Source organism: Sminthopsis crassicaudata, chromosome 3 (assembly GCF_048593235.1).
Source record: "Sminthopsis crassicaudata isolate SCR6 chromosome 3, ASM4859323v1, whole genome shotgun sequence".
NCBI lineage: Eukaryota > Metazoa > Chordata > Mammalia > Dasyuromorphia > Dasyuridae > Sminthopsis > Sminthopsis crassicaudata.
The window spans coordinates 322,859,590-322,883,448 of record NC_133619.1 but is presented as its reverse complement, the minus strand read 5'-3'; the positions used below and the strand labels follow the sequence as shown (position 1 = coordinate 322,883,448).

Here is a 23,859-nt window from a genome sequence, read left to right as displayed (position 1 = left end):
TTATTTACATCTCTGTTTTCCCTTATCCAACTATTATTCTATAAATCCCATGAGAGATACCATGCAAGCAAAAATGATGAGATTTGCAACTGATTTGACATCTGGGATGAGAGAATGTTAGAAGTTAGGAATGGCACCAAGATTGTGAAATTAGATGAATAGAAGGATGACGATGCTTTGGAGTGAAATAGGGAAATTTGGAAAGAGGCATTGTGTTTCGGGAGAAAACAGATGAAGTAAGATACAAAACCACATCTTCTTCCCAATTCCAAGTCCATTTCCCTATTCACCACACCCATTGACCTCACTTACAACTCATGTTCTCTTTTTCACTGTCATTAAAAAAAAATATTTTTGTCAATAATATCATATTCTTCAAAGCTATTGTTGTTATTCTTACATTAGATATACAAATAGACTTTTTATCATTCTAATCCATTTTTACTTTAATACTCTGCTCAGGTTTTTACAGTGTTCTTTCCCTACCTCTGACTACTGTACCCACTCCAAACTGGAGCCCAGAGAATAATAAAGTATTGGTATCTCTCTTTTCTTCTGGTTACAGGACCTGCAAACCCCTTTCTGTTTCTCCATGTTTTATCCTGTAGTTCATGCCAAATTTCATTCTGGGTGACTCTGATATCCTGAACAACAATGATTCCCTGATCTCCCACTATGAAAAATTCCCTTGAACAAGTCTTTCTTGCTGGGCACACAGCCTAGAATCAGCTTCTTTTAATTGTCTTTTGCTCTCAAACCTTTTTCAGCTGATTTGTCTCAGGTCAGCTAATGCACTATTTTTTAAAATACCCACCACACCTCTTTGTTTCAGGCTTTATGAAACTGACTTGCTTTTGAATCTCCAGATTCCTTCAGACAGACCTAGTAATTCTTCCTATATCTCCCTCTTCCCATTCTGTAATGTCATATATCTGTCATTCATACATTCTACCCTAGAGCTCTATAAATATTACTTTCCCCTTACATCATTATCATGTTCAAAACCAACATTTACATTTAGCATTGCTCCTTTACCAGGCAACAAACAAGAGAATATTTAGTTACTGCTGTTTTGTAGAAGTGAATGTTCCTATATATAAGACAGGGTCATTAATTTCCTAGGATTCCTCTCCGCCATCCTGTATAGGAAGCTAAGTCTTATTATGCAAGCTCCTTTCTCTCATCATAGGTTTCATAAAATTCAGTGCTAAAAAAGAATCACATGATCATAGCTTTAGATTTGAAAGAGACCTTGAAGGTCATTTATTCTAATCCCTCTTACACAAGTTGAATGGAGCCCCCCAAAGAGGTTAAATGATTGTTCCAAGTAGCAAATAATAAAGGGAGTATTCAAGTTAATGGTCTCTGATTCCAACTAAAGCCCTCTTGCACTTATTCCAACTCACTTTTTGCAAAACAAAACTGAGGCACATAAAGGGCAAGTAACTTGCTGAAGATCCCAAAATTGGGAGATCCAAGGGCTCCAAAGACATTCTCTCCAGTAACTCATATAGAAATTATAAGGAACAGATAATTAAAGATATTGAAACTAGTGACTCTGAGTATCTCTTCCCCAAACTTTGGACCTGTCTTGAAGAGGTGGCGCAATGCATTCAAAAGAATGATTTGTTATAGAGTAGTTAGAAGGTCCAGCTTTCTTACTATTCATGTAGCTTTGGACAAGTCACTTCATCTCTATGCCTCTTTTAGTTACCTCTAATAAAGAAGGACTGAATTAGGAAACCCTTCAGTTACCTTTCAAGTCTGTTAGTTGGACTTCTTCATGGTTCCCTCATCTGATTACATTCTGAAGCTGAGCAAAACATGTAGTTTCCTGATTGGGTAAACTCATTGCCAGTTAGGAGAATGTCTATTCCACACAAGTGAAGACTGTTTCCAAATAATGTAACAATGTTAACAATTTACTCCAAGAGCCATTAAGGTTATTGAAGAAGGTGCAGTGGAGCACTTAGACCTTGGGCTACTGTATCTTGAGTCATTGCCAATTGTTAGGACTTCAATGACTGTGAAAGAGACAGTGAAACTGACAACTTTATGCAACTCTGTCTCAATTGATATGACTTACTATGTCATGAGTCCTTTCTGAAAATAGTGAACAACAAACTTTAATCCACAGCCAGCCTTTTTTTCCTGCCCTTAAAGCAACTGCTACTAATTATTAACTACTACTCACCCACAAATTTAATCTCTTCTTCCTTATTCTTGTAGGTAAGTGGGGAGAACCAGATAGCTGTAAAATTGCTAATAAGAGACCATGCTTATAGAAATGATTTCTTTTGTGGCATGGATTGGATTAGAAGACTAGCTTTTCATAGGGAAAAGATAACCATAGTTTGAGAGATCAAGCACATAATGCCAGATATATAAATAGGTTCCAAGTAAGTCAGTCATTTAATGCAAATGAGTCCTTTAAGGAAAGAAGGTAATCTAATCATAAGATTTTAAGATTTTAAGATTTAAGTATGAAAGGGACCTAGGGGCCATCAAATTTATCTCTCTTATTTTACAGGTGAGAAAAATGGGGAACAGATGAATGAGGTACCTTTCCTAGGGTTACATATTTAGCACATGTCTGTGGAGTGACTTGAATTCAAGCCCCACGTAATATATGCTATATTACACAGCCTAGTTCTACTGAAAATGGATAGATGCTTTATCTTGTAAAGAGAAAAAAAAGTATAAAAGCAGGTGTTTATTTTTATTTATTTATTTTGATAAAAGAGAAGAGAAGCATGCCCCAAATGTTCTGTCATTCTGCTGCTGTAGAGGAAATGAACTTTACTTTTTAGGTCAATGAACCAGATGCATGCAAATGAACTGTTAACAAATTATGCTGATTTCTAGGACCCTCTGGAGCCTAAAGAAGAGCTGACACCTTCTAGAAAATGAAAAACAAACAAAACACATTTTAAAAAGCTATTTAGTTGCTGTGTTAGTAAGACCTTAACCTAAAAAAAATTTGCAAAAAGTAAAAATCCTGGTCATTCTTTTGTCCCAGTATTGGAATAAAAAGATGCAGATGATTAGTAAAATCCCTGTGAGAAATTTCAATAGAGACATTTGGGACAAGAAATGACTACAACTTTACTGTACTTGAGAAATGAGTATTACTCTAAGTCATCTTTACCAAGTCTTTATGTTCTACTTTTCCTTTGCTCCATGTCTGTACCTGCACATAGCATTGTGTTCCATTCATTTCTTATTCTTCCACCACTTTGGGGGTCATATGAAATCAAAAACATTTAAGAAAAAAGAATGACTGAGCTGCCTTGGGGCCTTCTTGGCCAAAAGTCAAATAAATATCCAAGGGAGAATTGAGGAAGAAGGCTGCTCTTTCCTACTAGACAGAGAAACTATAATACTGCTAGATAGCATTAGAACTGAGACCTACAGCTGTTTTTAAGAACTAAATCCCAGAGAGCGGGGTCAGTCATTCAGTCAACAAGTATTTATTAAGCCCTTGAAAAGTGCCAGCTAAAACTATCTGTTATACCAAATGTTCATTAAATCAGATTATATTTACATGGGGGTATAAGAATATTCATATATATTTTGCTATATACACAGTTCACTATCAAGACATATATACTTACACACACACATATATACATGCACATGCCTGTATGTAAATATGTATTATGGCCAGAGATATAATATGTTGTTTGACAGTGTATTGTTAAAAAGAAGAGTCTGTGGTGAGAGTCAGGAAATTGTCATATATTGTGTTCATGAACAAGTTGTATAACTACCAAGCTGCAGTTTTATAATCTTTTAAATTGAGATAATATTTACACTACTTCCTTCATAGCTATATTTGTGTGAATAAATATGTGTGCATGTTTATGTGTGTATACATATATATGTATTATATATATATATATTTTCTTGGATTCAAATTAAATATTGTGTAAAGCATATTTCAAAGCTCAAAGCACCTTATAGATGTTAACCTTATATATTTCAAATAAAAAATTCTATATATTTATGTATATATACATGTGGGCAATTTGGTGGACCAGGGAATAGAGAACTTGGGCCTAGAGTCAGGAAGATCTATCTTCCTAAGTTCTAAAACAATTCCTATGATATTTAAATATGTTTTCTATTACTACCTAACATTTACATGATAGATGACTAGGCAATTGCCTCTAAATTATGATTTGATGGACCTTAGCCCAAATTATCTTCCTCAACTTATTATGATACCTGCTATGAAAGCTTAACAGTTAGGTTGCTCAATGACAGAGTGCCCAGTCTAAAGTCAGGAAGACTAATCTTCTTGAGTTCAAATCTGACCTCAGATACTTACTAGCTGTGTGATCCTAAACTTGTCACAACACTGTTTGCCTCATCTGGAGAAGGAAATGGCAAACTACTCCAGTGCACTTTCTTCATTTTTGTCTCACTGCTGCCACTGGGTTATAGAAAAAGGACATATTTCATGGGCCACCCAAAACAAAAATTTTTCCTCTTTGCCATTATACAAAGGTTAGTACCAACTTTAAAAATATAATTCAGTTCAGGTGGGTACTTACTATTGGTAATTTGGGTACAAGCTACACCCCTACACTATTTTTCTCCCAGACATAGCCTGTAAATTACTGAATTAAGGGGAAATCTGCATTGTAGGATCACTGTGTCCTTGGCTTAGGGAAGCAGCTTCATTCCTGCATTGTCTCCTGTGCTGTTAAGCCCCACATTCCAGACAGTGTACTTTAAGCTTGAGAGACTGGAGACACACAAAGATACAGACTAAGGAGCATGAAAAATGTAACCCCCATTCCTAGAATCCTGAAAACCATTTAATAATAGCTCAAGGAGGTGATATCACTAACCTCCTATTTCACAAGCAGTTGCTCATGAGGAAAGAACAAGTCAAGAAAAAAAGGTGTTAAAATGACTGATGTCAGTAAAATGATTGTTAAAGAAGAGCTTAGTTGTCAGTGGGTAAAAGTGCAGCAATTTTCAGCAGTGAAACTACTTACTATGGGATATTTCTGGGGTCAGATTACCCTAGAGAGCAGTAGGGTTTAGTTCTGGTGACATACTTGGTAGCTTGTACATTTTTCAGAAAAGGTGAGGGAAGCAAGCCTTTACATCATCCCTAGATCCATCACCCTATCTCTCAGAAAATAGCATAAAATGTGTTAGAAAATTCTACCTCTACCATCTTTTTTAAGGAATCAAAGGCATTTGCCTGGTTGGCTGGATGGGGTGCTTATTTTACTATATGTTACTCATGTTAAGAAACTCTGATACCAAATTATTTTATTTTGAGTAAAACTAAACAAATTAAAACAAACAAAAAAAAAAAAGCAGAAGTAAACACTCTTTTCCAAAACATTGGAGACCTCTGTTATTAGCAGGAGCAGTAGGTTAATTAAGGAATCGATTGATGTTAAAAAGGGATGGCTTCAATTGAGATCAGCCCTACTTGAGATGTGGCTAATAAATGTAGTAACAAGTATTTATGTACCAGCATCATAATATATCACAGATTCTGTGAGGAAAACATCTTTGTTTTATTGGGAATTTCAAGTTTAATACTTGAGAATATGTTAGACATTTTTGAGAATGTTTTCAGGTTGATTCACATTTTTCTAAAATAGCTAACTGATAACTTTGGAAATGATAAAGGAAATAACCCAATGGACTTTGCAAATTGCTCAAGAGAGACATTAAGAGGTATTAATGTGGACTGTCCTTTCCATGGTAGGAAAGGTAGTTTTTGTAGACATGGGAGAAGCTTTAAAATTTGAACTTGTCAGTTCTGTCATTGCAATTTTGCATCATTGAATAAAGGAATAGTTGTAATAGATAACATAGGGTTCAAGTCCTGCATCTGACATACACTGGTTCTGTTACTTTGATCATGTCACTTAAATTCTTGGCCCTGTTGGTCCCAGGATCTTAAAATGTGGTTCATTACTCCATGTGGGGTCTTGTAACTGAATGTGGGGATTGTGAAATTATGATTTATTATCAGCAAATGTTTTATTTGTATGTTTATTTTATATACTTATGTTTGTGGGGGTAACATAACATTTTTTTGTGTAAAAAGGAATCGAGAATGGAAAAAGTTTAAGAAGCCTTACTCTAGTCAATGTTTAAAATAATAGATAGAGTCCTCTTTCTAGATCTACTATTTGCTGTGGATCCTATAGGAAAAGTTGGTAATGGCCTATTTAAGTAACTTTGAGAAATACATTTAGGAGTTTCAGAAAAAATTCAATTTTCCTTCTTGTACTCTATACCTTGAACCTGTCACCCTTTATTCCTCCTTTTGGATAACTCTGTACAGTTATGTCTTCCATGCTCCCCTCTGTCTTTTCCTTCTTTCTCCTTTCTTTCTCTCTCTCTCTCTTTTTCTTCCTTCCTTCCTCCCTCCCTCCCACCTTTTTCTTTTCCTTTCTTTCTCTTTCTTTCTTTCTTTTTCTTTCTTTCTTTCTCTCTTTCTTTCTCTCTCTTTCTTTCTTTCTTCTTTCTCTTTTTCTTTCTTTCTTTCTTTCTTTTTTCTTTCTCTTTTTCCTTGCTCCTTTTCTTCCTTCCTTCCTTTCTTTTTTCCTTCCTTCCTTAATCAGGTGAATAGGTAGATAAATATATAGAAAGTAGCATTCTGATGCAGAAATGTTAATAAAATATAACCACCCATTATTTGAGGGGAGGGAAAAACTTATGACAACATTAGTCCCACTCATCTTGATTGACTTGCCACATTGCTGGTCATGCAGTCAAAAATCCATTGAGATTCTTCTTGAGAAACTCACACATACATGCCTACATACACATATATGTATGTGTGTATGTATAAGTTAGCCAGTAGCCTCAGATGTTTGCAATATTAAATGAAAAATTTCCAATTCCAGGACTGTCAGGCAGATTAGTTCATCTAGCTTTTGCTTTCTGGTAGGAGAACTTTAACTAAAATTCCATTTTGACAATAAAACAATGGCTAGCTGAGAGTCAGGCATGATTGTGTTTGAAAGATGCAGTGGATCATTTGTGAGTTTGAGTTTCTGGGCTGTGGAGAGCCCATTTGATAGAATGTTCACTTAATGACCAACAGCATTAAATAACCAGTGCAGAACTAGCCATAAATTATGGGAAATGGGTAGAATTAATCCTGGGCTCTATGAGAACAGAGGGCACTAGGAAGTGGGTCAGTGAAGTTAATATGTCTTGGTATATTCTGGAGGCATTCAGGGTAGAATTCAAAGATCATTAGCTAAGGAAGCTCTGGGGAAAGTCTCTAGAAGTCTTTTCCATTTTAGATGAGATTTTTTTTTTATATTGAGTAATAGACTTCTAAAATTCAATACTGATAATATATATTCAGTAGTCAGCAGTATACTTGTAACAATGTTGTTGAAAACAATTGTATTTCTCCAATAATTACAAGCAATAAAACAAAATAAAGCATTTTCCCTTTAGGCAGAAATTTAATTCTTAAAATTAAAAAAAAAGTGTGAAAAATTTACACCACCTGCCAAGAGATTTGAGACAAGTACAAGCAAAATTTGTAGAGTAGTCTCCTCATAGAAATCCACTAAATTACTCTTGGGCTTCTTAAATACTTGATGTTTTTTGTTCTGTTTCCAGTAAGAGGAAACAAAACTAAAAAAGAGATTATGTTGTGAACTATAAATGTCATTTACATAGAAATATCAGGATGAGATGTGGCCAAATATGGAGGTATTTCTCCTTAAAATCACATAGTTACCAATTCTAAAAGCATTGACAAATATTATAAAACTAATCCTCAAATAAATCACATTAAGTTTTGGAAGAGTAGCCAGTCTCTGGGGAGATTAGCTCTGAATGTTAGGATATTAACCTATGGATTTATGAATCAGAATACTTTTTCCTGTAGTATGAAAGACAGGCACCTAAAGGATGCATTGAGATTGCTTCTGGGGGAAGGAGCAAAGTGGGGCCAGACTACACAGCAGTTCACCTGGAGCTTCGATGTTTAGGAAAAGAAGTGAACCATCTGGTAACTTCCTAGTTGAACTAATAATTGGAGTTAACTAGGTGCTCAGCTCAGTTGTTTATACCTGCCTAAGGAACCTAAGTATTGTCAGCACCTGGCAGGTTTTAGCATCTTGGAACAACTCTCCAGATTCTTCATCCTAGACACACTTTCTGAGCTCAATCCAGATGGATCTGAAGCCTTTTAGTGAGAGGAAGATTGTGCTGTTTTTGTAGTGGGAATCTGAACTCCCAGTTGCCTTTACTCTGTTAAGCAAATCATGTTTGCTGGGAGTAGTAGTTCATATGATCTGTCAGTTCATTGAAGGATGATTGTGATGTCTGCAGTGTTTGGATAAGAGAGAAAGACTCTTATTCCCACTTTTGTTATTTTGGCCTTCACACTGGACATTCACTCACTCCCATGCTCTTACAATATGTGATTTAGTATATTTTTTAAACCCCAGAAAGTGGTGGAAGCAATCACTCAGGTAACTCTGACCCAGGGATTTGTTTTAATTTCACCCAGTACAAAACTGAATCTTAGTTAAAACTTTTGTACCACAAAAAAGAAGTAGACTGCCTGACAATCCTGGAGATTAAAGTCTTCCATTTAGCATCCCATGATACCAAAGGCTGGAGAAGGAGGATCTCCTGGCCATACTTTTAACCATCATCTGAAAAGAGCCAAGGCTTTCCAGTTTCCATCATAATTTGGGACTTTACTTTGTTATGTTATAAACCTAAAGGCTAAGCAATTATCCTTTTCAGAGAACAGAATCCTTTGGTGAATTGAAAAGAGGGTTAAATGTTCATCTAAAGAATCTGAATTCAAATCCCACATTTATCTATACCACTTTTTATCTATGACTGAGCAAATCACATATGGTCTCTAGACTTCAGTTTCCTTAAGAATTAAATGAAGAGTTTCACATAGTTAACTTTAAAATCTTTTCCAGGCTCTAAATCTATGATTCTAAGCAACATTGGGGCTCTGGTGTTTGTTGTTGTTTTGTTTGCCTGAATTAAATATTTGATGACAAAGCATCTCCTTCTTTCATCCAGGAACACCCTATATTCATTGGAACATGTTCAATTCTTCATGACCCTGTTTGGGGTTAATAAGGATACTGAAGTGATTTACCCATTTTATACATGAGGAAACTGAGGAAAACAGGATTAAATATCTTGCTCACAGTCACACAATTGTTAAATGTCTGAGACAAGATTTGAACTCAGGAAGAGAAGTCTTTCTGACCCAAAGCCCAGGATTCTATTTACTTCACCACCCTGTAACAATAATTTTCAGTTTCTTTTAACTTGGATAAATTTAAATCAGCAACTTAGAAGAGCAAAAAAGACATAAACTGACCTACTAATTTTCAAAGCTTTCTGCTATTTCTATTCTTGCTCTTTTAATAAAGTATTCTTGCTTATTTTCCCAAATTGAACTCAAATTCGTTTGGTTGCTTTGCAGATAAGTGTGATGTCACAGATTGGGGATAATAAACTTCAGGTGGAGAATAAGCAGTTGGAAACAGCTAATAGTTTCATTTAAATGGCCTTCAGAATAAAGAGCAGGAAGAGGAAACCTAGACAATGTACAATCCAGAAGCAGAATTATTTTCAAATGGGATAATTCTCGGAGTTCCACATGGTGACAATAGCTCTTAAATCACATGAAAAGAGGAGGGGGGAACTTATTTAGGATACTGCTATGTTTGACTCTTCTGCTCCCCAGAGCTGGGATTGTTCTGATAATCTGCACATAGAGGGCTTGTCCTGCTAGGCCTAAATTGCAAATAAGAGAAATGTTCAGTACCCTCAAAGGACTTTACCTTTGATGATAGTGCTTTCTTTCTTTAATAAGCTTCACTTTCATTGAAGGATTATTTCCCTTTGTACCTCTGCTTAATGGGAAATATAAACAGCATGATAGCCCAGATTGATTAAATATTATTATCTGTGACATAATGGCAGCAGTCAAATCAAGTGGCATTTCTGTTCCCTCTCCCCAGATGTCCAAGTATATGTTTTGTAATCCATAATATCTGAACTTCCATTAGTTTTCAGGTAGCTAAAGGATTTGCAATGGAAGGAACTGAATTGAAAGTCTTATAGGCTATTTGACTTTGGCTCAGTGACTTTTCCTATCTCTGTTTCATTTATTTTTCTGTAAATGAAGTGGCTGTACTAGGTGAAATTCCAAAGTTTCCTCCTACCTCTAAATCATAAACCTAGTGAATTTTTTATACATTTGCATAGGACATCATATGTAATGAGAAGTTGAATCTAGTTCATATCTACTCAATGGACTTTAAAATCAAGTATGATTTTTCCATTGCCTTATTAACATTTGAACCAAAGGGCTTCCATAACTCTGCTCCAACAAATACACAATCAGAAATCAAGGAGTCTTCTAAATAATGCCAGAAGCCTGAAATAGGGGTAAGTAGTGGGTTTATTAAGGAAGTAGATTTCAGCTCAATTTGGGGGGAAAAATAACTTTCTTAAATGTTAGAACTGCCAGAAAATAGAATGGATACCAAGTCTCTTATCTTTGGAAATATCCAAACAGAAGCTAGTAGTCTATTGCCTGGGAATGTTGTAGAACAGAGTAATTCTTAGGAAATCTTCATACTCAATAAGGTCTCTTCCAATGAAGAAAATTTTCAAGAAGAATTCAAAACGGGCAGCTAGGTGGCACAGTGGATAGATCACCAGCCCTGAAGTCAGGAGGACCTGAGTTCGAATCAGGCCTGGGATACTTAACACTTCCTAGCTATATGACCCTGGGCAAGTCACTTAACACCAATTGCCTCAGCAAAAATAAATTAATAAATTTTTTAAAAAAGATACTTGAAGGGACGTTGCTTTAAAAAATAAAAAGAAAAGAAAAGAATTCAAAAGGTATATTTGACCTCTAAGCATCTGTACCTTCTGGGGCAGAACTATGGACTAGAAAGCCCTCCTTAGGAGATTAGGGAAAAGTTCTCAGTTTTAGATGACAACCTTGGCTAAGATGAAAGAAATTTAACTATTGTCTGAAAATGATGGCTTAGATCTTTCTGCTATGATTAGAGCACTAGTTATGATGATAAGTATTGATTGGTTTTCCTTGTCACTCAGTACATTAATTTCAGATACATACATTCTGCCACAAAGAGATCATAGGGTTAGAGCTGGAAGACACCTTAGAGATAATGTAGTCCAACTGCTTCATTTTGTAGATAAGACCAAAGAAGGGAAATAACTTCCCCAACAAAGGATAATTATGACTAAGAGAAGATCATGGGATTTGACAACTAATTATGATTTACTAATTACATCAGTAATTGTGGAGAGAACCATTTTAGTTGAGTGGTGAGTTCAGAAGCTGGTGGAATGATATAATGAAATGAGATGAATATAGTCACCTTTTTAAAGTTTTTCTGAGAAAGGGATTATAGACACAGGCTAACTTGAGGAGGTGGTGCTTGTATATAGGAAAGCTTTTGTTTTAATAATAGGGATATTTAGGTATATTTGAAGGCAGCAGGAAAGAAATCAGTTCTTAGGAAGAGATTGAAGATTTGAAAACAAATAAGACAATGGAGGATGTAACCTGCTAGAAAAGACAAGTAGATATTAAAAAATCAGGTTGAACCAGCATAAAGTGAAAACTGTTGTTGAGTTCTCATGCCTATATATTGCTATGTGCTATTTCCATTTTTCTCTCTGTTCAGAAATACTGATTGTTATTATGGGCTGTTTGTAAATCATTAAAATTTCAGTTCCTGATTTATCTTCCACAAAATTATATTTGCACCAAAGGAAACTGAATTTCAGAAGCTTTAGTGGCCTCCCCAAAGTTACCCAATAACTGTCTACAATATCCCCGATATTTTCCAAAGTTCTTCCATCAATTAATTCAGTTGCATTTTTCTTAAAATTCAATTTTATGGCACCTTTTGTGAGTGTGTATGTGTCATTCATGGGCCAGAATCTAGTGCTAGTTATTACTTTGTGTGTATACATCACTATACTTTATCTTACCAATGGCTGTTACAATCTGGTATTCAGATGCTGAGAACATAATTGTCTTATCAGTTGTAAGATCCTTGAGAGAAGGGACTGGTTTTTGCCCCTTTTATTGTATCCCCAATGCAGAACATAGCACCAGGCACATAGTAGGCACTTAATGAATTTTCAGTCTTTAATTTCAAAGTTTAGAGAACAATCTGTCTCCTTTACTCATAAATAAAACATGTATCTATCAATCACGACCTTTTTTTTCCCCAAAGACATGATATTATAGAAGGCCAATCCATGGAAGAACTTCACAGATGATATAGTTCAAGCCCCACATTTGATAATGGAAAAGGAGATTCTATAAGATGAAGTCACTTGACCAGTGTTACAAAGCTAGCATGTGACTAATTGCCCTATGGTAGTTTTTTTTTTTTTTTTTTTTTTTTGCTGAACAAAGAAGGACTAGCCTGGAAATAAGCTGTTAAGGCCAGATTTTTTGCTCCTATTATATGATATCTAATTATTTTGACTTCCAGTGTTAAATTCTTATAATTCTTAACTTTTTTTTTTGGCTCATGGTGAAGTCTGTAGACCCCTTATTAGAATAAAGCTTAAAATGCATTTATATGTGTGTGTATATATATATATTCTACAGATATACATAGCATTGCAAAGGAAATGATAATATTGAAATACATTTATTAAAATATATTTTTTAAAGCTCATGGATGATTCAGACCAGTTCCATGATCTGAATGGAACTGTGATAAAGTTCCATCATCATCTATATTTTGATATTATCATTTCTTTTGCATATCATTGCCATCTAGGGAAGAAGATGGGGGAAGGAGGGAATTGGAACACAAGGTTTTACAAGAGTTAATGTTGAAAAATTATCCATGCATATGTTTTGATAATAAAAAGCTTTTTAAAAAAGCTAATTGACTCTGAATTAAGAATCCTTGCACTCGAATTTTTCTTCCACTTAAATAAAAAAAGATAATATCTCTTTCTCTCCCCCTTTCTCCCTCTGTCTCTCCTTCCCCTCTCCCTCCCTTTCTTCCTCCCTCTTTCCCCTCCCCTCCTCTCTCTCTCTCTCTCTCTCTCTCTCTCTCTCTCTCTCTCTCTCTCTCTCTCTCTCTCTCTCTCTCTCTCTCTTCACACACACACACACATACATACATACACACACACACACACACAGAGGTTTTTTTTTGGAATTATTTATATTTCTAGCACTTTTTAGGAACATGAGTTCCATATAGTTAACATCCAAACTGGGAAGTAATTCTATCTCAAATTCATTTCTTTCAACCATCAATATCTGATTCCTAATTGTATTATTAAATAGGATACCTAGACTGTAATCGTATTCATATTTTTCATAATTTTATGGATCTTATCACAGAATATGGAAAGGAATATTTTGCTGGAGAATTTTTATACTTTTATACAAAGAAATGCTCCTTTTTTATCTAGTCTTTTAAATCAGATCTTTATGCAATGATAAAATATCTTCATTCTTGACTTCTCCCTCAATTTAGTGATTTCTCTTCCTGAAGTTTTTGTTTTTTAGAATATCTATTTAGATGTGTTCCAAAGCACATATTTCCATAACCTGTTTCTCAAGATATATATGTATATAGTAGCTATATATACACACACACACACACACACACATGCAGATTTATAAAATCTGGAAATTGGACCAGGCAATCTCTAAGGCCCCTTCCAGCTTTAAATCTTATAATCCTATGGAATCTTGTGTATTGATCAAGCATAATCTTTCCTTCTTTCAATAAACTTTGCTTAATTGTTTAGTGATTCCACTACTTTGCCATTTACAGAAAGGTGGCTTACTGACCCATAGCTCTCATAGGTCCCTCTGGTAACTTTCTTGATGCTTATTCTGCAAAAGAGCATTTCTCCATGCCAAATAATGTATTTTTGCAAACAGTTGCAACTCTAGTACCCTTGAGAGCTTTCAAAAATCTTAAATCCTGGTGATTTATCAGTATTCCATATCAGGCCTATAGAGGGTTATTCAATGTCAGAACTAAAAGCACATAACTATTTGAATTGGTTTACTTGTTTCTTTTTTGGTATAATTGATAATTGTTAAAATAGAAGTTAGAAGTGTATTAATAGAACAGGAAAGGACTTTAGAAATCATTAGTCTTACAGATGTGGAAACTGAGGCCTAGAGAGAGTAATTGACTAGCAGAAATATAGAATGCCAGATTTAGGTCTGAAATGGATTGGATGTGGAAACTGAGGCCTAGAGACAGTAATTGACTAGCAGAAATATAGAATGCCAGATTTAGGTCTGAAATGGATTTTGTTTTGTTCTAGAATACTCACTTTATTTTGTAGATGAGGAAAAATGAAACCTGAGATATATGACACAGCCACAGCTCCACAGATACTAAATTGTAGAACAAGATTTTTAAATCAAGGTCCTCTGTGTTCTCCAAACTTCTTTCCAGACCCTAGTAACCTGGTGATGGAGTTTATATTTTTATTTTTGTTTTTGTTTTGTTTTCAGAACCAGAACAAATTTTAACTTTTGAATGAAAATTACTGTAATATGTAGACATGTTTCATGCATATTTTATGACAATATATGGTGAAGAAAAAAATGATAATCCTTCTGTAGTTTCATTTACATGAAAACAAACTGTTTAAAAATCAATAAATAAACCTAAGCATAGTTGCTTGGTTCATTTATCTTAAATACCTACTCTCTTTAATCAATTGCTGTTGACACAAATTTTAATTTTAATTTTTTTCAGTCTGTTTTTCATACTGTTACTTGCATGATCATGTATGTGTGGATGTTTGTGTTTGTGTGTGTGTGTGTGTGTGTGTGTGTGTGTGTCCTAGGTCTTTTTCTCTTCTCCCTCTATAATATATAAGTTGGTGATTTCAGGAGCTCCCAAGGATTGAATCATCATCTCTATGTTTATGATACTCTACCCTAATCTCTTCGTTGATCCCTAGTCTCATATTTCCAAATGCCTTTTAGACAGATTTTGAATTCAAATCTTGAATCTAAAATATAACTCATTATTTTTCCCCTATACCTTGCTCTCTTTTCCAAACTTCCAATTACTATTAAGAGCATCACCTGTCCCCAGGCTCACAACCTAAGTACTATCCTAGGTTTTTCATTATCTCTCACTGCCAATATCCAATCCAATGTTGATTTCTCCTTTGCATTATATCTTGAATATACTTCCTTCTCTTTTCTGTCTCTGCCACAATTCTGGTATGGATCCTCATCACCTCACATCTGGATTATTGCAATAACCTAACCTATTTCAAGTTTCTTTACACTTCAATCCATTCTCCATTCAGCCTTCAAAGAGATTTTACTATAGGACAGCTCAAAACATGTCAACCATGTCCCTCCTGGCTCCTTTCTCCCCCTCAATAAATCCTAGAGACTTCCTAACACCCCTGGGATTAAATATAAAAATATTTTTATTGACATTGGTATGCAAAGTAAAACTATTACCATTTTACCCCCTCTTACCTTTTCAGTCTTTTTATACCTTACTCTCTGTCATGTACTTTTTGGTGACATAGGCCCCTTTGCTGTTTCACTAAGTTAGTCGATCTTTCAGCTCTGGGAATTTTCTCTGATTGATCATGTCCAGTATGTTTTCCCTATTCTTCTCTTCCTACTGACTTCTCTGGGCTTCCTTTAAGTCCTAACTGAAATCTCATCTTTTATAGGGAGTCTTTCTCACCCTTTGTTAATTCTAATGCCTTCTCTCTTTTAATTATTTCTCATTTACCCTATATGTAGCTTACTTGTTCATATATTTTTACTTTTCTTTCTCATCAGACTGTGAACAAATTTGAGGGGAAAGACTATCTTTTGCCTCTTTTTGTAACCCCAGCACTTAGCACAGTGCTTGGAACATAGTAGATACATAATAAATGCTTATTGATTAACCAATTGGACACATGTAGTTTGGACAAAGATGTCAACAATTATATAGATACAAGAAGAGATAACAGAAAATAACATTGATTTTCAGCGCTTGAGGGTGCCTCAAACTCTTGAAACATTGAAATGTGTGTTTGTTTGTATGTACTAACAGATAGTTTTACTCTCCAAGTAATCCTCATAGAACTGTGAAGATACTCTGATATGGGAATCAATTCACCACTTTCTTTCATAACTTCTAGTTTTGCTAGTTTCAGACAAAAGTCTGCTACTTGGCTGATCAATTCTGTTCATGCCTTTTCTTGAACATCATTTCTAGAAAACTGAAGATCAACAATCTTCATCAGGGGAAAAGATCTCACACCCAATAATGTATTATATTTTAGGAACATTTTTCTTGGGTGGGTTGAAGCTTTGTATCATGTTTTTAATCATAGAAAGTCAACGTGAAAGGTAAAAGAAGTAATACAATAGCTTCATGTTTCAGTCAGATAGTAGTTAATAGATGACAAAGCACCATCTTGATAAATACAGTATAACTTTTATTTTTATAGGGCTCAACAGCCTCTGTCATTTTGTTATGCTAAAGTATATTTATATTGGGCTTTCTTGCCTAAGTCCCAGTAATAGGAAAAGCAAGATACAAAAGCTGGAAGTATAAACAAACCAATACAATAACACTTTATATTTTAAGTCATATTTCATTATAAACTACATTTCTTCTAAACTATAACAGATGAAGCATATATGAAATTTAAGAAAGAAGCTCAAAAGCAGAAGAAATAGAGAAAAAGTAATTTTTGAAGAGAAGATTTTTAATGTGGAGGAATTAGGGACAGAAAAGCTCTTATGGGTGTTTAATGCTTAGGGAGAAAAGCTTAGTGATAAGCCAGAGACAAGGGTAGTAGTTAATAAAGGAAATTAAAAAAAAAAAAATGAGTTAGTGCTGGATTGTTTAAAAGGCACAGTAGACAAGCCTTTGGAAAAACAAAGATCAGACGAAACAACCAGATTACTTTGGTTTTTCCTTGACTAAACTGAAGACATTTCCTTGTCTATATCTGAGATAGAAACAAAATTAATATTTTCTTCTTTTATCTCCATCCCTGATCTTGGTCTTACTTCCTATGGGTTTGAGTCATAGAATCATAGATTTAGAGCTAAGATCTGCTTAGATTTGAAGCTGTTGATTCCAAACTCTCTCATTTTATAGATGGGGGAGATTGAGGCAAACAGCCTAAGTGACTAGTCACTTAATTAGTCTGACAGCTATTACTTCAGCCTGCCTGACCTCAAACTCAATGCCCACTCTACTATATCATTGACTCTGCTAGAAAAAAAAGATCAAATGTCCCCTAATAGTTTCTGAAGTGAGAATAAGAAGATATCCTTCTGTAACAAGAACCTTCAAGAATAGAAGAATAGATATGAATATTCAATTATCTCCCATAATATCTTTCTGATCTTAAAAATCTTAAAAATATAAGTTAATATTATTTAATTTTTGTTTTTAACAAGATTAACAAAGGTTTTTGTTATTTTGTTAACAAAATAATCTTATTTTATGTTAAAGTATTACATGTGTATGTATATGTGTGTATATACATATATATTTTCCACCTAAGAACCATAGTTATTTGTCTTTATCAGTATAATCAATAAATTAAGGCACCTATGTTTTAGTTTATGGATTACCAGATAGCTTTATTTTGCTATTGCTTTGGTGGATGGATAGTATAATCAGTAGAAGTGATTTGTAGAAATCTATAGCATAAAATGATTCTTTTAAAGATAAGTCCTACTTTCCATGATTTAAAGCTGGAAGTGCATTCAAGATCATCTAGCCATAGGACCATGGTTATTCTGGAGTCTAAAGAGAGTTTGTTGTTTAGTCATTTTTTTCAGTGATGTCTGACTTCTTTGATCCTATTTAAGTAATTTGCTCAGTTGTCTGATGTCATATTTAAACTCAGGATGAGGAGGCTTGACTTTAGCATAGCAGATGTATTTTCAGTCATATCTTCCTAAGTGTATTTAATCATTTTTTAATATCTCTAATAAAAGATATAGAATGGCAAGGTACTGAAATATAATGAATAATGAAAAAGCATAATGAAAATTACTGTTAAATCTTAGTACAGATCTATGCTAAACTAAACAGAAGAAGAGAGATGACAAAGTTTAATGCATATGCACAGATATCACAATGAGATAAAGACTTTTTTTTAAAAATGAGGGTAGCTGTATATTTTGCTGTTGCACTGTTTTACAATCCTAAAGAGGCTTTCCACCAAAAGACAATATCCCTACCTTCAAAGTGAAAGCAAGAACTTATAAATAGTTGTTACTACAAGCATTAAAAAAAAGAAGAAGAAAAAAGAAAATATCTCTACAATTGAAGTTCTTTTCCAAGGAGCTTAAAATATTTCTATATGACTTTTTTTTTTCTTCATAGACTCCTCGTAAGTTAAGAAGAGGGTAGATTTTTTTTTTATTTTTTTGCTGATGAAGAAATGAAGTCAATTTCAAATTATATCAGTAAAATTACTACCATATCAAGTAAGAAAAAGAAGCTATGCTATTGCCTCCATTTCTAAACATTTTTAACTAGAAAACTTTTCTGTTGACAGGGCAGGTGTGGGTTGGAGATATGATTGATAAGGCCAGCATTTTGCTCCTGTTACATGGCATGTATGAGATCATACTTGATATACTGATGAGCCTTCCTGTCCTGTTGTCTCTTTCTGAAATTATTAAGTGCTGTTCTGACCTTTAGGGAAACACTGAGCAATTCTAAATGGTGAGCAAACAAGGAATGAAAGCACTTAGTAACACTAGGAGGACTCAGAAGCCAAGGGACCTCATTAACATATCATGAAGCCTCAGCAAGTCATTTACATTTTGGTCTGGTTCTAAGAGCCTACCTATGGCCACGTATTGCTGCTATTAAAATCCAGGAGGGAGAAAAGGAATAGCTCCTGAGAAATTTAAAAAGAAATCTTTTGCACAGCAATTGTTTTCCTTTTATTGAACTTTTCTTTGCAGATTCATGGTATCATGCTAGAAGATGGTTTAAAGTCATGGTTACATCATTATAAATGTGTCCTCACTCATTAGAGGGAAATGCCTTCAAAATTCATATTTCATTTCATGAAATGACAACAGAATGAATTGGCTTATGACCCTAGATTGAGGACTGGAACAATCCCAATATCAGAGATGTAAAACTCAAAGAAATTTCAGAAGTCAATTCCCTCATTTTACGATGAGAAAATCTGGCCCAGAGAGATCAAGTCAAGTCAAGTCAACAATTTTAATAATAATTTAATAAGTGTTTAGTTTCCTAGCAAATCCATATGAGCAGTATCAAAGGCAAGAATATGAGTCCAGGTCCTATGATTATATAGTGAGTCCAGTCTTCTCTCTCTCTTTCTTTTTTAATAACAGATGAAGGCAAGGCTGAAAGAAGTAAAATAACTGCCCAAGTCACATGAGCAACAAGTGATAGAAATGGGATTAGAAACTAAGTCCATTGGTACTCAGTAGATAGAATGCTGAGCCTGGAGTCAGGATGACTTAATTAGTTCACATCTGGCTTCAGATACTTACCAGTTGTGTTATCCTGACCAACTCACTTAACCCTATTTGCCTCAGTTTCCTCATCTGTAAAATGAGCAGGAGAAGGAAAGGTTAAGCCATTCTAGTACCTTTGCCATGAAACTCCTAAATGGGGTCCGGAAGAGTTGGACATGACTGAACAATAACAAGAACAAATCATTGACTTCATATTGAGTTTCAATAAAGCCTTTGGTTTCAAAGCACAACCATATCATTCCTAAACTCTTAAGTCTTTCTGCTCCTAAAATTAAAAATCAGAAACTAGGGAAGTTAAAGCTGATTCAGTTAAATAGAAGAGAATGATAGCCATGTCTTGGATGTCAGAGGTCATCAATCTTTAAACCCTTTGTTTTGTTTTTGAGGAAGTTGAGATCAGAAGGTAAAGTTACTCTCCCCAGGCCATACAACAAATTTGTGTTGGAGCCAGGTAAATAATGCAGGTCTGACTTTCAAGCCAAGATCCCTTCATGACACCTGGAATACCTTTCATTTCCATTCCTCCCTCATGAAGAGTAAATCAAAAGGAGAGCAGATAACACACTCTGAAGGGAAATAGCTTAAGAGACTGCTTTCTCATGTCATTCATACAAGACAATTGGAGTGAAGATTGCCATTTGATTTGGTGGACATATCTCTGATTTTTGGTCCCTTAAACAATGAGGCATATATGGGTATTGTGCTATCGTCAACTAAATGCACTTTAATCTCCGCCCCCGGGATAAGCTGACCATTTATATTATATATGTCTAAAGGGTTTATGATTCAATGAATAGTCTTTAACTAATCACACAATATCATGTATAGAGCTAAAACAGTCATTGGAGGGTATCTAGTCCAATCATCTCTCATCCAGCATATGAGATAAATGACATTGAGCAATTCGCCCAAGATTACAGAGGTAAGAGGGTTCAGAATTTGAACAGCCCTCGACACTAAATCCTTTTCTCTTTCCAGTACTCCACTCTCTACTGTTGTTCAATCTTTCTAGCTTGATAGCACTTGAGTTTATGCAATGACATTGTAGGCTTCAAGTAACCAGTGTCACTACTGGAGAGATTGCAATCTTTGTAGTGGAAGGAGCATATCCACCAATGAACTCTGGGGGGGAGGGGGGAGGTCTTTGTTTTTTAAATAATTAGTCACTGATTGATTGGTGGTAAGGAAGAGGCTCCATCACATTCACCTATGTCTTTAAGGTTCTTTTTTCACTTCCTACTTGAACCTTTGCCCCTGGTCTTCACATCTTGCTATTACTAAACACATTACTGTGCAGTTTGAAAATGTGGATTTTAAAATATAAATTACACATGTGACTTAGAAGACAAAATTATTAGAGAAAACTTATGGAATATGATTTGTATGTATATGTACCTTTTTTTATTAGAAGAGTGTTAAAAGCCTAGAATTCTAGATTTGGAGGTAGTAGGAAGAATACAGGTCATCTGAGGCAACACCCTCATTTTGAAGATGAGGAAAGTGAAGCAAAGAGAGGTCTGGTGACTTGATCAAGGTCACATTAAGTGAAAAAGCAAGGATTTAAATCCAGAACTTCTGAATTCAAATCCATCACTTAGATTTCCATGCGAATAAATCTCACCCATTGGAGAGAGAATGAACTCTTTCAGAAAGCAAGATTGCCGTTTAGCAAATTCCTTATTCTGGCTTCCCCCTATTCACTGCTTTAACAAAAGTGTGCTTCTCTATGATTAAATCTAACAGACAGGCATCTGAAATGACAAATCGGATCAATCAGGGGGCAAGCATTCACTTTACAAAATAATTCTTCACTTTGAAGAAGGACTCACAATTATGGTTTTCTTTTCATAGTGATCTCCTGGAGGAATGCATTTGAAATATGATCCAATTTACCTTACCCTAAAATATGATTTCTGTGCAACTTTGCAATAGCATGTTTATCAAGGGATTCAAACATTATATTGAATAAATCACTGAATTTGGAGTCAGAAAAATACTTTCTAGCATTCATGGCCCTGAGCATTCCAAATAACTTCCCTAAGCCTCAGTTTCTTTCTCTGTAATTTCACTGGGTCATGTATATTTATAAGATAAAGGAAACTTTAAAACACTATATGTTATTATAATAATGATTTTCTGTAATAGTAGTTGATATATCTTCTTTTCGTATTTACTGTGCCTTCTCAGATTCTATCCTGATTTGGCATAAAGGTCATCTTGGTCTCTTAGTGTTCAAGCTTCCTTATGTCCTCATAAAATGGGGAAATTTTTAATACATAATCCTGAGACAGAGAGCCTAAGTGTGGCTTAAGTGCATAGAGCCTCATTATCATACAGTTTCCCACCAGGTAATAAATTGGTTTAGATTTAGTAACTCATAAAGACCATCTGTCTACTAAGGCTTTAGAGGCATTGCAATCTGCCTTAATGGTGGAGTCCTCATATCAATGAACATGGAATTTAAAAAAATAAAATAAAATAAAGTAGCATTTGCTAAAAATTACCTATTGTTTACTAGAAGGGAATTATGGTATGGAGATGGGTTTCCCATCTCTCCTCTGATCATTTCTAATAGCTTCTATTCACTTCTCTGCTCTCCATCTCTTTGACTTCCCTGGATTGTTTTCTCCATTGTATATCATCTTGATTTCTTCCTTTTTCCAGGAAGAAGCACTGAATATTGAATATGAAATCAAAAGTCCTAGGTTCAAACCCTTTCCTTTCTAACTTGTTTTTTGTTTTGGGACAAATCACTTCAAGTCACTTGATTTCAGTTTACTCACTTATAAAATGGCTTCAAAGACATTCATAATTTTTCTTTCATAATTCTTCAGAACTCCAGACCCATAGTTGCCTCCCATATACTGTAGATAAGGAAACCTCTTTTCATTGCTCCCTTTGACTCATTTAGGTGTGTGCTACCTTATTTTTTTTTAAACACACATTCCTTCCTTCACTCTCCCATATTAATCTCTAGCTAACTTAAGAACTGCATATTAGAAAACTTGAAGAAGAATTCATTGTGATTAACCTCAAATCCATTTTCCCCTATTCTCACTTCAGCTTAGTCAGCCTTCCTTCAGTAAACTCCTTCCATCACTAGCAAAATTATTAAGGCAATCCCCACCTTTTTTTTTTTCTTGCTAGTATTAGTAGCCCTAATGTTGCTTAGAAAAATCCCCCAGGAATTTGGCTTTCAATTAGTCCCAGTAAAAATGCAGTTTTCCTCTTCTTTAAGCCCTTCCTAGAAGGTGTTACAATTGTACATAAGAACTTGTTTAGAGGGGCAGCTAGGTGGCACAGTGGATAGAGCACCAGCCTTAAATTCAGGAGGACCCGAGTTCAAATCTGGTTTCAGACACTTAATACTTCCTAGCTGTCTGACCCTGGGCAAGTCACTTAACCCCAGCCTCAAAAAAAAAAAAAAAAGAAAAAGAAAAAAAGAACTTGTTTAGAAGCTAAAGACATGGGTTTCATTCACAGTTATGCACCTTTAATCCATCAGAATCTCAGTTTCCTCATCTGCAAAATCAAAATACTTTACCTTCCCATATAGCATGGATGGTAGGCAGATGTAGAGGATTGAAACATATGAAAGTTATTTGTAAAGAATGCGGTTCTGTACAAGTGGAAAAAGTCAGGATATAATTTTTTCATCAGGGATTTTTAATCTCTAAACTTGTTTTTTTTCGTGAAAACTGGAAAATTATATTTCAATAGAATAGCTTCCTTTGTAATCATATGCACTTATTTTATGCATTTAAAAGCATTATTCTAAGGACCAAATAGGCTTTACCAAACTGCCAAAGTGGTTCAAGATAACAAAATGTTTAAGAAAAATCTTGAGTTACTACTTATAGAATCTCAGAGAATAATTTCTCTAGCATTTCTCTTATATTCCTTTCATAGTTCATTTCTTTAAATTTGTGGGCTGTGAAAAACAGACATGGACATGAACAATCCATATTAAGTTTTGGGAAAAAAAATAGTTAATATTTGTAGCTATTTGTCAGTAAGACCATAAGCTTTCTTAAAAATTTATTGAGATGGTATCTATTTTTTTTTAAGAATGATTTTTTATTTTTCTTTGGCTCCCAAAAAGATTAAAAACTACTTTTTTTTTATTGATTGTAAGCTATAATCACTGGGTCTTGTGACCTCTTTAGATGTCTCAAATTTACAGTCTCTGTTGCCCAAGGAATCTCTTAAAGAGTAGAATATAAGAATTAGAAAAACATCCTAGAGATTATTTAGTATAATCTCTTTCTTTACCGATTAAGAAACTGAAACCGGAAGTTAGGAGTCTTGCC

General features: G+C 34.6%; 1 protein-coding gene across 5 annotated transcripts in view; it reads left to right on the top strand.

Moving 5' to 3' along the window:
- LSAMP (limbic system associated membrane protein) overlaps positions 1-23,859 on the top strand; it is a 776,712-nt gene that overhangs the window by 173,756 nt on the left and 579,097 nt on the right. The gene's annotated exons all lie outside the window — the stretch shown is intronic.